Genomic DNA, 17,337 nt, shown 5'->3' on the forward strand with positions numbered 1-17,337 from the left:
ACAAATCTAGCCTGTGTATCTGGGGATGATGCTTCTAGCCACATCACTATTTCTGGTTACAAATGGAAAGTAGGAGCCCGCACCTCCTCTCTCCATCTCCAGCCTTGTCAGACTCATTCACACCACGTCCCAGTGACCCCTAGGTGTCCATCTCCCACTCTCCTCCCAACTCCACTCAGAATCTCAGTGTAAATATCATTCTCTAAATGCAAATACTTTTGGGAGAATTCTTATGCTTTTATTTAATTCTGGATTTTAATAGTAGTAATTAATGCTTGTACACCTCATTCCATTTTCAAAATGTGTTTCTTTACATATTTCATTGAATACTCACACAATCTTGTGGGGCAAATATCCTTCTAACAGTCTTCCCCAGAGAGGCTAAGCTATTTACCCAAAGCCAGAGCACTATGCAGTGGCTGAGCGTGAGACTCATTTCATGCTCTCTCTATTCAACCAGTTGTTTTCTTCTGGTTAAAGCAAACAAACCTGTGTCAGGAGGACAGCGTGAAGATGTGAGCAGAGAGGATTTTTTGTAAATTATCCCTTGAAATCATAAATATAAGCAGCTGTCTGTTTCTCCCCATTTAATGGTAGTCCCGTTGTCAGCACAATGGCTAAGAGTACATGATGTTGAGGAAATAGGCCTATATTTCAATACTGACATTCAACCTCGTTCTATGTGACTTTGAGCAAGTAGTTACAAACTGGGACAGTATTAGTTGCACAGATGTATTCACCTCCTAGGTCATAGGTTTATTGTGAAGAACAAATGAGTTAAAGTATATAAGCAATAGTTTCTAAAACATAGTAAATACTTAAAACATATTTGTTTCGTGGGGTTGCTATTTTTCTATTCTGGTGCTCAACTTCTTTTTGACCTCAGTCTGAACAGGGGAGGCCAATACCTTTGAAGTGCTTTGTGCGCAGTTTGACGAGAAATGACTGACTAAACTATTGTGTTGAGAAGGATTCTGAGGTTTGCTTTGGGCTCAGCTGAAATGAATAAGTGTTCCTCTGTGTGTGCTGCATAATGATGCCCTTTTCTCCAAAGCTGTTTGCAGGGCCTGTCACAGTCCATGCCTTTGCCTCTCAGTTTCACTGTCTGCCTTAGGCATTTACTCAAATACTTTATCGGTACTAGTCCAGCATGTTCAGACTAAATGTAGTTTCCAGCTCACAGGGGTACTGCCTGCTTGGGTGAGAGCAAAAGAATTTAATGAATAGGAGCTATGTATGGATGGGCTCTAACAAGAAGGGTTAGCAGGCCAGGGATTAAAAAATAACTACACTGCAGCCACTCTGGGTGAGCCAACCCATGATGTATATTTCCATCTAAATAAAATACATTCATTTTGAAGACCGCAAAATAGCTGTAACTTGAGATTCCCACAAATGCTTGGAAAACTCTCAGTCCTTTCTGAGTGGCAGTAGATAGAGAAGCAAGAATGCCAGTAAGAAATGTGAGATGGATTCTGAGAAACAGGGCCTGGATTAGCCTTCCAAGAAGCCAGCATTCTTTAGCACTGATCTAGCTTTCCAGTGTTTTGGGGATAGTATTTTTATGAAGCTTACTGATTAAACATTTGCTGATCTCTCTCCTGGAAGAATTATGGAAATACAATAATTATTATGAATGGTCTCTTAGAGCTGGTCTAATCAAAGTTTCCATTCTGTGATCTGCAGAGAATTCTAACAGTGTGCTGTGTTTTTCTTTTTCTTCTACCGAATTTATCAATGTCTTGGGTCATTATTTGCCTGATCACAACAACATACATTCATGAATATGTATCAGCTAAAATCTGCAATTTTATGTGTAAGTTTGCTCATGTCTTTCGGTGTTTATAGCAATTAAATAAGACCTTGATAAATTTGGAGGAAATAAAAAAGCTTTGATAGTATGAATGCTTATGTGGTTGAATTGCAGGCACTGAGATAAATTATGTTTTGTGCAACTATTAATTCATTGATTAGCTTATTAGATATTTTTCCATTTAGTTATGTGTCTTCTTAGGAAATAAGTAAGAATAAGTTCTTGACTGCATTGTTTGGCCTTCTGGTGTTCATTTTGGCTTATGAATGCAACCAATCCTTATCTTGGCTAATGTGAATATAAGTGGGCTGTCTTGTTGGGGATTTATCAGGGAGGTATAGAAATTTATTTGTAGTGAATCACGGCCACCACAGGGAGGGGCAGGTAGAGAGTGGTTCAGTGACATAGAGGTCACCAGTGGAGAGGAGACCAGACCGGTGACCAAGGGCTCTGGCTGCCTGACAAGGAAAATCTAGGAGTAGCAACAGCTATGTAGAACATGGTAGTGGGAATGCCAGTGGGTGCTGTTCCAAAGGCAGGGCTTGGTAGGGCAGGGATTTGGAATCGGTGCCAGAGAAGATGCATCATCCTGGGAACTGGGATGTGCGCGGGTGGAAATGGTACTGGGGCCCAGAGGAGTGAAAGTGGTGACAATTTGGTCACAGCTCATACTTCCAGGAAGGGATGGAGATGAGGCCACCAGATTTAGCAAATAAAAATACAGGATGTTCAGTTAAATTTAAATTTCGAATAGACAAAGAATGATTTTAGTATGAACGTGTCCCATGCAATATCTGGATATATTAAAAATTTACTTGTTGTTTATCTGAAATTCAAATTTAACTGGGCATCCTGTATTTTATCTGAAAACCTTAGTGTGTGTGGATGTGCAGGAGGGACACTGGTCAGCACTTGTGTACTTGGGGAAGGCTCACTGATTTGGGGATGATGGAGGGATTGGCTGTGGGGAGTCAGGGGAAGCAGAAGATGCAGCAGGATGGTTAGTGCGTGTGTGTGTGTGTGTGTGTGTGTGTGACAGAGAGAGAGAGAGAGAGAGTGAGAGAGATAGACTAATTTTATGTTGGTTTTAATACTCATTTATTTTTATAATTTCTCATTACTTTTTTGTTGTTGTTTTGCAAGAATCAGTTGAACTTGGCTTGTGTCAAAGACAGGATATTTGTTGGTTTGTAACATGAAACTATCAGACCTATGTGTGCCCAGAATGATGATGTTCCATTAAGAATGAAAATTTTAGGCCGGGCGTGGTGGCTCACGCCTGTAACCCCAGCACTTTGGGAGGCCAAGGCAGGTGGATCGCCTGAGGTCAAGAGTTCGAGACCAGCCTGACAACATAGAGAAACCCCGTCTCTACTAAAAATACAAAATTAGCTGGGTGTGGTGGCACATGCCTGTAATTCCAGCTGCTCGGGAGGCTGAGGCAGGAGAATCACTTGAACCTGGGAGGCGGAGGTTGTGGTGAGCCGAGATCGTGCCATTGCACTCTAGCCTGGGCAACAAGCGTGAAACTCCGTCTTAAAAAAAAAAAAAGAATGAAAATTTAAATCCCCCAAAATGGTTATCTAGATAACACTGAACACATGAATAGTCAGAGACATTTGGATGATGGGTGTCCTTTGCATAAAAAGCCACATGACTGACAGTATTTTTCCATTTTTATTCAGATATTTTTGAAATAATGTAGACAGCCAACAGGCTCACCTCCAAGAGAGAATACATAATCACTGAGGTGGGAGATTTTCAAAACTACTTCTTATTTTTTTTCCAGTTTATGTGATTTGTTTTCATTTCTTCAAATCATTTTAGTGATCTACTCCATCCCCTTCCCAGTGCACAGCTCACTATCTGGCACATAGCAGATATGAAATAAATTCTCTTAAAATGATGGATGGGTAAATGAATGCATCATTCTTAAATCATTTATCCTCTAGTACAGAAATTATACTAGGGCAATGAGGAACTATTTGTTTAGAAGAGAACAGACATCTATTGAGTGTGCACTATGAGATAGAAACTGGCCAAGACAATATGTGTGTGTGTATACACACACACACACACACAAACACATATTATAAGTATATATATGTACTTTTACAGCCACCTTGTCCTATGGTTTGAATGTGTTCCCCAAAGATTTTGTGTTGGAAACTTGATCCCCTGTGCCATGATGTTGGAAGGTGGGACCTCATTGGAGGTGTTTGCATTGTGGGGCGGATCCCTCATAAATGGATTAACGCTGTTATCACAGGAGTGAATTCATTATAAAAGGCCAAATTTAGCCTCGTCTTGCTCTCTCTCCGTTGCTTTGTTTGCCCTTATGCCACAGGATGACACAGTAGGAAGACCTTCACCAGAGTCTGGTCTCTCTATCTTGGTCTTCCCAGCCCCTAGAAGTATGAGAAATATGTTTCTGTTCAATATAAATTACCCAGCGTGTAGATTTTGCTGTAGCAGCACAAAATGGACTGAGACATGGAAGTGAGCAGTAGTAGCCCCATTACACATTTGAGTAATACTCACAAGAGGATAAGTAAATTGTGAAGACCGTTATTAATTAAGAAGTAGAGCTGAGCTATGAGCCTGCTATGAGTTGTTAGGACATCTCCATTGACTCTGCATTGCCTTTCTGGACTAATCTGCAGTAATTGTTAATGTTTTGGGGGTCTCATATTATTTGAGAATTTGATGAATGTCAGGGCCCTCTCCCAGAGACATGAACATAGAAAAATATATTCTCAACTTTACAAGTAACGTAGGTTCATCATGAATCCCTGAGGAATAACTCATCATTACAGAATATCAGATTTTTTTCACCTGGAGTCAGGACAAAAGATGAGAATCAGCTTGAAAGCAGGGCAAGCATAGCATACTTACTATCCTATTCAGGAAGCTTCTCTCACTGGGGATAAAGGATCAAGTATCTTCTTTTCATACCAGGTCTTCCTAACCCTCAGGGAGCTCTTATGCTTCCTCCATTCTTAGTGGCATAACATACAGTCATGCCACATAACAATGTTTTGGTCAATGATGCATACACCGCGGTGGTCCCATAGATTATAATGTAATTGAAAGACTCCTATTACCTAGTAATGTGTTAATAATCCTGACCCTGTGTGGATCTAAGCTAATGTGTGTGTTTATGTCTTAGTTTTTAACAAAAAAGTTTAAAAAGTTAAAAAAATTAATAGAAAAGAGCTTATAGAATAAAAATATATAGAAAGAAAATATTTTTGTACAGCTGTACAATGTCTTTGTGTTTTAAGCTAAGTGAGAAAGTTAAAAATATATGACGTTTTTAAAGTAAAAAGTTACAGTAAGCTTAAGCTAATTTACTATTGAAGACAGAAATTAAAAAAGTAAATATAGCATAGTCTAAATGTGCAGTGTTTATAAAGTCTACAGTAGTGTACGGTGATATCCTACGCCATCATATTCACTCACCACTCATTTGCTGATTCACCCAGAGCAACTTCAAGTCTTACAAGCTCCATTCATGCTAAGTGCCCTATACAGGTTTACCATTTTTATATCCTTTAGACAGTATTTTTACTGTACCTTTTCTACATGTAGATATGTCGGGATACACAAATACCGATTGTTGTGTTACAGTTGTCTACAGTGTTCGGTATAGTAACATGCCGTACAGGTTTGTAGCCTAGGAGCAATAGGCTATGCCATATAGTCTAGACATAGGCTGTACCATCTAGATTTGTGTTAGTAGTGCATTCCATGATGTTTGCACAGCAATGAGATCACCTAAGGACAAATTTCTCAGAATGTATTCCCATAGTTAAGTGACATATGACTGTGGTTCTATTGGTAAATCTATTCTGGTTTAATATTCAACAAATGTAGATTTTACAATTTTTACTTTGCTTTAATATTCAACAAATGTAGATTTTACAATTTCTACTTTGCTTTATTCAGTGATTAGAAAATTACTCAATAATAGTCACTTAAATAAATTATGTGTCAGGTGCTTGGGGCACAGCAGTGAATAATTCAAATAGTTTCCACCCAGAGGTGCATTCCTCATGAAACAGAAGAAACCTGAGCTTCAGGTCCCCTCGCTAGCACAGCCCCTTCCAAGGTTCTGGGAGATGCCTTAAGATGCATCCACATGATCGTATATTTTTTGGTAAAATATACAAAGTAAGGTATTTTTGTATTGTTCTTGAAGAACCAGACTCCTTCCTACACTGTAGAAGCTGCAGGCACCACGAAACCTTCATCTGCCCCATCACTATCCTTGTGGAGATTAGAGTCCAGCATTGAATAAGTGATCACAGGAGTGAGGGGTTTGGGGTTGGGTGGATAAATTAAGAGATTTGGTCTTTTTGAGGGTCAGTAAAGGTTTCTTGGAGAAACTGACATTTAAGCTGAGACCTGAAGGCTTTTTTTTTAATTTTTGTTTTTTGGCATGGGAGTAGCTGCCTCATCAGGCGGAGGCAACTGTGGGTGTCAAGGCCCTGGGCAGGGCTGAGAGAGGGCAGGGCTGGTTTGAGAGCCTGAACTGGGTACCTACAGTTAGCTAGCTGAGCCTGGCTGGTGAGTGGAGACTAATGAAGCATTTTGAACATTATTCTAAGGACAATGGCATGCTGCTGGAAGGGAGTTACATAATCAGATTTGCATTAAAAAACCGAAAAAACACCACTCTAGCTCTAGGGTGGAGAATGAATTTTGTTTTGTTTTTACCCTCCAGAAACACCACCTGGAACACAGCTGTGACTTGATAAACAAGTGAAATATTCTTTGGTGTGGTGAGGGGAAAACAAATTTCTCAAAGGACACGCACCATGGTGTATGGGAGGACACTGGAGCCCAGCCAGCATCTGAAATGCTGAATTCAAAGTGCAGGTGAAAGTAGGACAACTGATTCACAAGCTGGGATGCCTGTGTTGTTGTTTGCCAGCGTGGGTGTGTGTGTTTTCCTGGCACCCTTCATTCATTCCCCAGCACAGTTGACATCAGGTTGGAAGCAGTGAGTTCTGAGGGAGACTGCTAGAGGACTCAACTTGGAGAACCAACAATCTGCGATGAAGATAATGAAGATAAAGACAATGTCAATGCCAGCGTCCAAAGTCATAAGGACCCTTTAAGAAGCTCCCAGAGCAGAAGTGACTATGCAAGAAGGGCCAATAAAGTCTAGGCAATGCATGACCGGGCGCGGTGGCTCACGCCTGTAATCCCAGCACATTGGGAGGCCGAGGTGGTGGGGTTACCTGAGGTTAGGAGTTTGAGACCAGCCTGACCAACATGGTTTCACCCCATCTCTACTAAAAAAAAAAAAAAAAAAAAAAAAAATACAAAAGTTAGCCAGGTGTGGTGCTGCACACCTGTAATCCCAACTACTCTGGAAGCTGAGGCAGGAGAATGGCTTGAACCCAGGAGGCGGAGGTGGCAGTGAGCCGAGATTGTGCCACTGCACTCCAGCCTGGGTGACAGAGTGAAACTCTGTCTCAAAAATAAATAAATAATAAAGTCTAGGCAATGCAGCAGACTGCAGACAAACGGATCTCCAGACTCATGAGCACTTGGCTTTTGTTACTCTCACCTCCTCCATCCTTTACCTGGTTCTATATCTGTCCTTCGGATCTTCCTGAATTTACCTTCCTGATTTTGCTCCTTAGTCTGGTTTTGTCCCGGACTTTACTCTCCTACTGCTCGCTCTCCTGTCCCCGATGGTTCATAGTTTCTTACTCTCAGGGAGAAACTCTGATATTGAGTTGGCCCAGCAGTAGTTCTGTCCATGCAACTCTCTTGCATGAGCTGTGACAGGCAGACACCTCACTAATTAGATCAGCACAGGGGTCTGCATACATTTAGTGTGGGGACCTCCAGCCCATCCTTGAGTGCACAGATTTAGTTCGGCACCATTCAGCTGCTGAAATTTGATGCAGTGGCCCTGGATGACCAAGGAATGTGGTGATAATTCTAAATAGGGTGTGTTCATTAAGTGAAGGAAATGTAGAATACATTTTAGATGAAAAAGAAATTTTTAAGTTTGGAGGGTAAAGATCAATCATCCATAAAACTAACTGATATATAACAGTTCATTTTTGATGATACCAGATAAATAAGGAGTGAAGACATTTTCAGAATTACAATGGCATTTATCTGTCTTCATTAAATTAAGCTCAGGAAACTAATGCAGACTCCAAATTGCCCACAGTCTAACACAGTCTCTGCATCTGGGGTTAACAAAATTAAATTTGGGAAAATCAAGAGTAAGGCTTTTAATGTTTCTACCACCTGTCAGCCTGGAAAGTTTTCTTAGTTTTTCTTTTTGGAGAGGGATTTGGGATTTGTGTTCCTGTCAACTTGAGAGAGGAATGGAGGAAGTCAAAGGGAGGAAGAGGAGCTGATGTTGCAGTCCGAGGGGAAACAGGAGTGAGGGCAGGGAGCCCAGAAGAGGGTCAGTGTGAAGATGGGTGTGGGGAAGGCAGAGCAAACCAGCTGCTGCTGTCAACCCTGACCTACTTCCTGGAGCTCTGGGAGCCCTCCCATCCCTGCTGTCAGCAACAGTGATGCTGCCTTCGGGCGGCTGTGCAGCCAACCCACACTGAGTGATAGCTATCCCTGTCGTTTTCTTAAATGTCACCAGTGAAAGAGACATTCCCACCTCCCTGGAGTACACATACTCCACTTGTGGATAAGTGGACACTTGGTTCCATTTTCACAGCTTCCAAAAATTGGTCACAGATGACTCACAATTGTATCAACTTCTCTGGTATGAGAAGCCATAGATGGAGGTATACAGAAATGATTTCTTAAAAAATGTAATGTCCTTTCTATGTGGCAGTAAAATGTCTTTCCTGCCATTAGGAGAAATGTGTTATTTGAATTATTTTCACAGCCATAAAGGCAGACCTGTGAAAGGCTATCTGTACTGGATAGTTCTCTGCTTTCATGAATTTTATTCAGAATAATCCATTCTTGGAAATGGTGGGGAAAGGGGAAATAAAAAGAGAACAAATATATGTTGGATTAGTTAGTATAAATTATAATTCATAAACTACAGTGTCCAAGCAATATTACCTTCCACATATTCTAGAATAGCTTGGTTCCTATTTTTGAGCCCCTGCCTGGTGCCAGTAACTTGTTTTCAGCTAATTCAGGGTTTCTGCCCCCATTTTCCTTGGAGGAATATCTAAGTTCTTTGGGGATATTGCTGGTGCCAAGCATGAAGCTGTTGGAGGACGAGGAGGCTTTGGCATCTGGTCCTCAGCATTATGTAAATCCTATCAGAACTTAGAAGTGAAATGGGAAGGATTGTTTATCTCCTGCCCAACTAGCTGCTGGGTTGTTCCTTACTCCCATTCACAAGGTCTCTGTGTGTCACTCTAGGTCATTTTGCTCTCCTGAGCCAGTCTGGGAACCACTTTGAGGCTGTTTGAGTCCAGAGCCATGGCCTAGGCCTCTTGTGGTGTGGGGATCCTGCTGTGTTCCCTCAGCTGAATCGGGGGCACTGGGTAGTGCCTTTCCCTCTCCTGGCCTATTCTCAGCCACACCTAAGTGATCTTATTTCATCTTGACACTAACCTTGGAAATTTGAAATAGAATTATTCATTTACCAAGGAGGAAAATGAGATTCAGACAAGCTAAATACATGCCAAAGCCACATAACTACAAATGGCAGAGCTCAGTCTGCTTTCCAAACCCATGTGGCTCCCTTCATCACCGTGACTCACCCACTTTATCCCCCAACTTCGAGGAAGTCTCTTCTGATCACCCAAGAATAATGTCTGCCTCCTTAGAAATTTTGTAGCCGTTGCTGTTTCAGTTTTGGGAGTGACATCTAATTGTCACACACTGTTTCACACGCTAGCTATCTGTGCACATATCTAGACAAGCCTGATTAGGCTGTGGCTCCTGGAAGGCAAAGATCACTTCTTGTGTTTGTCTCTATCCCATCTACTAGCACCACACTCTGTACATGGTAAATGTTTAACATATGATTGATTATAATAAAAACATGGGTTAAAAAATTAGTAAATGGATGAGTGCGTACTCTCTATATGTGTTCTATTTGTGTGGTTACACTGCAATTATAGGCTAGTTAACAATGCATGGCCTATAGATGTCTGCCCTTGTTCTTGCCTTTTAGTTCCATAGTCCTCAATCCACACCGTACTTTGGAGAGCACATAGGTCCAGGAGTGATGCGGCTCTATCTCATGCCTACTCCCCTATTCTACTTATAGAATCTGCTGTCCCCTGACTTTTTAATTGCTCAGTTTTCTGACTCCATGGCCAGGCTCCAGATATAGGCCTCTATGCTCTTCTTTTTAAAGACAAGTCATTTGGACCCTTACTTGGAGCCTTTCTTGCCCTGCGGTAAGATTGAATCTCAACTCTGCATGCTCCCTCAATTGCCAGGACACCTGGGACTCTGGGAACAGACAGGGTCTGTGCCCACACCAGCCTGGTGGTATTCTCACTGGCTAGGAGTATTCTCGCTAGTGTCCTCATCTTCCCACAGGACAGAAGGATTATCATACGGTGAACATATGGAGTGTTCCCAAGGTACCTCTTGAAAAATCCCAATAACCGGTTCAATGGTACAGCGTAGAAATGCATAATTGAATTTTTAAAAATAGTTTAGATTAAAATCTATTTAGAAAAGGGAGAAATGATATATTTTCTTATATATGCTATGGCAAAGTTTAATATCCAAGGATAATCCCTACAGAGTTGTCAGATCTATTGGTTATAAGGGAGAGATACCTAATTTAAATTAATTTAAGCAAAAGAAGAGAATGAATTGTTTATATAACTGAAAAGTCTAGGGCTTGAGGCACAATAAGATCCAGTGATATCTGTCTTTCTCTAAATCTACAGACTTTGCTTTCAAACTTATTTTGGACCCTAACAGGTGGGGCCTCTCTCAGAAGTAGAGATACTTTCTCTCTCAGCATCCAATTAGTTGCTGAAAAAGTACTCTGAGTGGCCCTGTTTGGGTCATGCCCACTATTAGACCAATCTGTATCCAGTGAGAAAGGATATGCTGGTCAGCTTAGATTATGTTTCTTCTACTGTGGTTGTCAATGCAGGATCACATGATTCTGAGGTCTTCTAGAGTCCTCCAGACTAAGTGAGGCAAGGCAGATTCCCAAATGAAACAATGTAGGGAAGACCGAAATACCCAGCATATGCCCATTGTGTTCATGAATTAGGTCCTCCATAATGGTCCCCCCCCATCTCACTACCCCTAGTGAAATGAATCTATGCCCTACAAATGGCTAAAGGGAATTAACATCTGTTGATCTCTTGTTAAGTTCAAGCACTATGCAGGGAACATTAAAAGCATCATATTCTTTAACTCTTATAATTGTCTTCCCTTATTCAGCCTTTTAAACAAGTCTGCCACCAGTTCAGCAAGGCAAGCTAGGTCTCGTGTGGAAGGAAAGCCCTGCAGCCCCTCAGCATTCACAGCTCCTATTTTACTCACTGGTATCTGGTCCTGTCCTCGATCACTTTACCCTGACCTAACACCAGTCTCTATTCCACCATCAGTCAGCCCAGTTTTGCTACACCAGTTGGCCATCTCCCTCCTTCTATGTGACAGTTCCAAGCACAGACCATTCCTCATTCTCTGTGACTTACTGTATTAGTCTATTCTTGCACTGCTATAAAGAAATATCTGAGACTGGATAATTTATAAAGGATAGAAATTTAATTGGCTTATGGTTCTATAGTCTGTACAGGAAGCGTAGAGGCTTCTGCTTTTCGGGAGGCCTCAGGAAATTTATAATCATGGTAGAAGGTGAAGGAGAAGCAAGCACATCTTACATGGCCAGAGCAGGAGCAAGAGGGTAGGGGAGATGCTATACACTTTTAAACAACTAGATCTCATGAGAACTCCCTCACTGTTGCAACATAGTACCAAGAGGAAAATACACCCCCATGATCCAATCACCTCCCACCAGGCCCCACCTTCAGCAATAAGGAGGATTACAATTCAACATGAGATTTGGGCAGGGTCACAGATCCAAACCGTATCATTCTGCCCCAGCCCCTCCCAAATCTCATGTCCTTCTCACATTTCAAAATACAATCATGTTTTCCCAATAATGTATTCCCCCAAAGTTCCCCAAAGCCTTAGCTCATTTCATCACTTACTCAAAAGTCCACAGTTCAAAGTTTTATGTGAGACAAGTCCCTTCTGCCTATGAGCCTGTAAAATTAAAAACAAGTTAGTTACTCCCAAGATACAATCAGGGTACGAGCATTGGGTAAATACTCCCATTCTAAAAGGGAGAAATTGGCCAAAAGAAAGGGGCTGCAGGCCCACTCAAGTCCAAACCCAGCAGGGCAATCATTAAATCTAAAAGCACCAAAATAATCTCCTTTGATTTCCACACCCTACATCCAGGGCACGCTGGTGTGAGGGGTATGCTCCCAGAGCCTTCTGCAGCTCTATGCCTTTGGCTTTGCAGGGTTCAGCCCCTGAGGCTGCTCTCAAGGGCTAATATTGAGTGCCTGTGGCTTCTCCAGGTGCAAGGTGCAAGCTGTTGGTGGATCTGTCATTCTGGGGTCTGGAGAATGGTAGCTGTTTTCTCATAGCTCCATTAAGAAGTGCCCCAGTGGGGACTTTGTGTGGGGGACCCAACCCCACATTTCTCCTCTGCACTGCCCTAGTAAAGGTTTTCCATGAGGGCTTCACCCTTGCAGCAGGCTTCTGCCTAGACATTTCAGCATTTCCATACATCCTCTGAAATCTAGGTGGAGGCTCCCAAGCCTCAACTCTTGCACTTTGTGTACCCACAGGCTTAACACCACATGGAAGCCACCTAGGCTTATGACTTGCATCCTCTGAAGCAGGGGCCCAAGCTGTACGTTGGCCACTTTTAGCCATGGCTGGAGTTGGAGCAACCGGGATGCAGGGAGCTGTGTTCTGAGGCTGCAAAGGGCAGTGGGGCCCTCAGCCTGTCCAGGAAACCATTCTGTCATCTTAGGCCTCTGGGCCTGTGATGGGAGGAGCTGCCATGAAGATCTCTAAAATGGCTTCAAGGCTTTTCCCCCATTGTCTTGGCTTTTAGCATTTGCCTTCCCTTTAGTTATACAAATTTCTGCAGCCTGCTTGAATTTCTCCCCTGAAAATGGGCTACTACTGTTGCAATGTAGTACCAAACTTTTCTAACACATGGCCAGGCTGCAAAATTTCCAAACTTGTATGCTATGCTTTTTTTTTTTTTTTTAATATAAGTTCCAATTTCAGGTAATTTCTTTGCTCATGTGTATGAGCACAGGTTGTTAGAAGTAGCCAGGTGACATCTGGATGCTGTGCTGCTTAGAAATTTCTTCTGCCAGATATCCCAAATCATCTCTCTCAAGTTCAGAGTTTCACAGATCCTTGGGGTAGAGTCACAATGCTTCCAAATTCTTTGCTAAAACATAACAAAAGTAACCTTTGTTCCAGCTCCCAATAAGTTTCTCATTTCCATCTGAGAACTTCTCAGCCTGGACTTCATTGTCCATATCACTGTCAGCATTTTGGTCACAGCAATTTAAGAAGTCTCTTGGAAGTTCCAAACTTTCCCTCATCTTTCTGTTTTCTCAGCCCTCCAAACTGTTCCAACCTCTTCCCATTATCCAATTATAAAACTGCTTCTACATTTTCAGGTATCTTTATAACAATGCTCCACTCCTTGGAACCAAAATCTTTATTAGCCCGTTCTTACACTGCTATAAAGAAATACCTGAGACTGGGTAATTTATAAAGAAAAGAGGTTTAATTGGCTTATAGTTTTGCAGGCTGTACAGAAAACATGGTAGCTTCTGCTTCTGGGAAGGCTTCAGGAAACTTACAGTCATGGCAGAAGGAGAAGGAGAAACAGGCATATCTTACATAGCCGAAGCAGGAGCATGAAAGGTGAGATGTCAGAGGTGTTTGAACCAGAGAAACTTCATCTTTAATAGGGAGTGGGTAAAATAAGGCTGAGACTTATTGAGCTGCATTCCTGGGAGGTTAGGCATTCTTAGTCACAGGATGAGATAGAAGGTTGGCACAAGATACAGGTCATAAAGACCTTGCTGATAAAACGGGTTGCAGTAAGGAAGCCAGCCAAAACCCACCAAAACCAAGATGGTGATGAGAGTGACCTCTGGTCGTCCTTACTGCTCATTATACGCTAATTATAATGCATTAGCTTGATAAAAACACTTCCACCAGCACCACAACAGTTTACAGATGCCGTGGCAACATCTGGAAGTTACCCTATATGGTCTAAAACAGGGAGGAACCATCATCTCCGGGAATGGCCCATCCCTTTCCCAGAAAACTTGTGAATAATCCACCCCTTGTTTAGCATATAATCAAGAGATAGCTATAGGCATCCTTAGGCCAGAAGCTCAAGCCACAGCTCTGCCTATGGCGTAGCCATTGTTTTATACTTTTACTTTCTTAGTAAACTAGCTTTCACTTTACTCTATGGACTTGTCCCAAATTCTTTCTTGGGTGAGATCCAAGAACCCTCTCTTGGGGTCTGGATTGGGACCCCTTTCTGGTCATGGGGAGCGGGGAGGTGCTACATGCTTTCAAACAACCAGATCTCGTGAGAACTCACTCACTATTGCAACATAGTACCAAAGGGAAAATCCACCCCCCGATCCAATCACCTCCCACTAGGCCCCACCTCCAATATTGGGGATTACAGTTTAACATGAGATTTGGGTAGGAACATAGATCCAAACCATATCCCTTACTCTGTGAGCCATTCAAACCGATCACTTAAGGTAACCGTATCTTGGCATATTGGCTAACTCCACACAACTGACATTCTCTGAGGTAGATAAAGTTATCCAGATTTTTCTTCCAGAGACATAAAGATTCTAAGAGCTAAAGGAACTTCTCCAAAGAAAAATCTAGTAATTAACTGAATTACACCCAAAGCCTGAATATAAATTTACCAGGCGCTAAGCAAGGTAGAATAATATGTGTGAAGCCCCTGTGAGTTCTTGCAAATTTGGCAAATCAAGGTAAAAATTTTGGTCTAGTCAATCAGATATTGCAGTTTGGTGATATTCTTAGATAATGCTCTTGCCTGAATTTGAGTTGAAGAAAACAAGAGTTAAGAATGCATGAAAATAGACACACTATGAATGGTTGTGCTGTTTTTCAGAATGATGGTTCCCAGATTTGTGCAGTACACAACTTGAACAATATTGCACAGTGATCCTTCAGGGAAAATAATAAGCTAGGAACTTCATGTAAGAAAAATCACTATTTACATGATTTGCTTAAAAAAATTAAAAATATTAATTTTTAATTTAATTAAAAAATTAAATTGAAGGCTTGTATATGTACACCTGTAGATTGAAATTCAAAGTAACAGCAAAAGATCTGTGATCTACTTGAGATCTGCAATTTCTCATATATGATGTATATGCCTATATGGTATCAGATTGTTGATTCTCTGCAGAAGCACAGCTTTCTGAGTCTGAGGAGAAAAAACTTACATAAGCATCAGAATCCAAAGCCTTCTTTTATTTCAAACAGCTCTTAACATTTTGACAAGTTAAGCACAAATGAATCATAAATGTACAGATTAAATTTCCATTTGTAACACAAATGGGTCTAAATTGGAGAAGGAAAAAGTGGTTGGCCAAGTGCATTCCTATTTTGCTGAGTCAAGAACTTTGAAAAAATAGCCTACTGTTGGAAAAATCTAAATATACCCTAATAAAACCACAAATTTGAATATTTCCATATTCTAGTGGTCTGCTTTTATTTCAGAGTCAAAATGATTTAGCAAGAATGTTTAAAAAGAAATTCTCTCTCTCCCCCTAATTAATGGTTTTTCTTATCTGGCATTCAACATATTTCTTGAATTTCTCGACTTCGTCTTCTGTAGCTAACTGAAAACATAAGCTGAATATTTTCTGATTAAGACCATGCCTGCTACTGTGTGAGCACAGAATCTCCTCAGCTTGTTGCATCCGTCGCATAAGAGGAACACTTATTATTTGGGTCACTGAGTGAAAACCATCAATAAGAAACACTTCCAAAGGGTGAGGAAAAATAAATTACTGCTTACCAGCTACACATCCCAGGTTTTTAAATCATGTGATCTGACTTTAGTTGGATGTATTGAGAAAGAAGTTAAAAGGATTGAAGAAAAGTCGGTAATCCTTAGTAAAGTGAGTTACCTATCTTAGTAAAAGAGTCACCCTTTCACAGATAGTGAGCACTGGATCCCAGAAGTAGAGATTGCTCTGTCCACTGTACCCTCTCACTGGGTGAAAAGGGAAGACGTTCGTCTTTCCAGGGCTAGGCAGAACTAAAGTGGGCATGTGGGCAAAGATGAGGGTTTGGAGTGGTCCAGAGTCAGGTGGTGCTAAGCCAGGGAGGAGGCAGCCTAGGGTGAGCCAGGGACTTAAATAGAACAGAAAAGGGAGGTGTCAAAGAATGAAAAGATAAAAAGATAAATAAGGCCGGGCGCGGTGATTCATGCCTGTAATCCCAGCACTTCGGGAGGCGGAGGCAGGCGGATCACGAGGTCAGGAGATCAAGACCATCCTGGCTAACACGGTGAAACCCCGTCTCCACTAAAAATACAAAAAATTAGCCGGGCGTCGTGGCGGGCGCCTGTAGTCCCAGCTACTCGGGAGGCTGAGGCAGGAGAATGGCGTGAACCCCGGAGGCGGAGCTTGCAGTGAGCCGAGATCCAGCCACTGCACTCCAGCCTGGGTGACAGAGCTAAACTCCGTCTCAAAAAAAAAAAAAAAAAAAAAAAAAAAAAAAAAAAAAAAAAGATAAATAACAAGAAGCCCCTTTCTTGGTAGCAACCATCATTTTTCATTGATAGAGCACAATCTATTGTGAGTATTGCAGAGCCCTTGCTGGTAAGAATTTTATCTTAGTTCTGGTATGACTTTATCTTAGCAGAGCGGTAAGCTTGAAGAAATACGGTGATTAAGTGTCTATTTGACAATGACTATTGGAACAGAATTCATACTCAATGATTCAACCTTACTACCAACTTTTAGATTTTCAATATAAACTTGGAGACTGGCTAGGTATTTTCAATATCTAGGCTGACTTCACTTTACTTCCCAGGCAGCTTTCTGTACTGAACCTCGTAATTGTGGTTGTGCCAATTTGAGGTAGAAATGGGTCAAAAAGAAATGAGGTAGAATCTGGTCCAAATAAAGTTGCAAGTAATCGTCAGTTTTGCAGAGTACTATAAGAGAATGTGAAGATATTTATTGTTTGTTTCTGGATTCTGGGTCCAGAAAGGAGAGATCCCATTTACTTTGTCTTTTTTTTCTTTTCTTTTTCTTTCTAGCAGGTTGGGGTAAGGGGAAAGATGTCACTCTCTTTTTTTGTCTAGGTATAAATTGGAGTGGAGGAATGGCCAGACTGTGTTGATGGTACTGATTTCAGAGCCATCTTGAACCTCAGTAAAAAACCCATTTCTGTGTTGCCAGAAAGCTCTCTAGCCATCAACTTGCCTTTCTGTGAGAAGATCTCATTATCAGAAACCTCTGTGTAAACTC

This window comes from Nomascus leucogenys, chromosome 11 (genome assembly GCF_006542625.1).
Source record: "Nomascus leucogenys isolate Asia chromosome 11, Asia_NLE_v1, whole genome shotgun sequence".
In the NCBI taxonomy this organism is placed as follows: domain Eukaryota; kingdom Metazoa; phylum Chordata; class Mammalia; order Primates; family Hylobatidae; genus Nomascus; species Nomascus leucogenys.